This window comes from Leuresthes tenuis, unplaced genomic scaffold (genome assembly GCF_036924035.1).
Source record: "Leuresthes tenuis unplaced genomic scaffold, fLeuTen1.0.hap1 SCAF_75, whole genome shotgun sequence".
NCBI lineage: Eukaryota > Metazoa > Chordata > Actinopteri > Atheriniformes > Atherinopsidae > Leuresthes > Leuresthes tenuis.
The window spans coordinates 173,204-174,027 of record NW_027325429.1 but is presented as its reverse complement, the minus strand read 5'-3'; the positions used below and the strand labels follow the sequence as shown (position 1 = coordinate 174,027).

Here is an 824-nt window from a genome sequence, read left to right as displayed (position 1 = left end):
TTTACTGCAAAGTACAACGTTGTTTCATTTTGTTTAAATCTTTCTAGACATGGTAAATATTAAGGACAAAGCAGTTTTCACATAGTTTGAGTGAAGGAATTCATTTTATAGATAAAATCCCAAGAGTCTGCTGAGAAAAGAGAGTGAATGCGAAGTAGACTTTAACACGGCTATGGGAGCGAGCCGAGTGTGGGCTAACCAGGAGAATTGCTTGAAAGAAACGCGACCCCGAATGAGCGGTCAGAACAAAGCCTCAATACGGGATTCTCGTGGTGTTTTTGTTGCTGCCTTGTCTTTTGCACAGAGTAAAAGACAAGGCAGCCATCGAATAGGGCCCGATTGTTCCTACTTGGTCAGCCGAGGAGCAAGGGGGGGGAGCAAGCGTCTCAACCAAGCAAAGCTCACCATGGGGAAGGTGGCTATGCCAACTAGCCTGATGCCCTGCTCCCGCAGTGACGGATAATCGTACTCTGGTTTCTCTTCATAACGTACAAGTCTTTCGCCTTTTACTAAAGATTTCTGTGGAGAGCAGCACTAATGAGTTGTTTCTATTTTTGGCAGGCTTTACCTTTGCGGGTGAAGCCCTTTCTGTCTGTGCAAAAGAAATCTTGTTACTGTGCAGAGTGACTTCTCTGCGTAGAGTCGCCTTACTTGTTGCGACTGTGCCGATGTTCGAAGCTGGAGTGCAAAGTTGTTGCTTGAATGGTGCTTGCTGGAGCATGCGGGAGTGCAAAGTTATACCATTTAAAAGGGCTGAAGAGTGCTCAGTGCAGCGGGTGGGCGACACTCTGGCCACCTTGAAAACCGAGGTTACATCCACTACC

The 824-nt window shown here is 46.8% G+C and overlaps 1 non-coding gene across 1 annotated transcript; it reads left to right on the top strand.

Moving 5' to 3' along the window:
- Positions 1-465: 465 nt before the first annotated feature.
- On the top strand, positions 466-579 carry LOC140286175 (U5 spliceosomal RNA). The gene has a single exon (XR_011911055.1). It is a non-coding gene; the product is annotated as a U5 spliceosomal RNA (small nuclear RNA).
- The last annotated feature ends 245 nt before the right edge of the window (positions 580-824 follow it).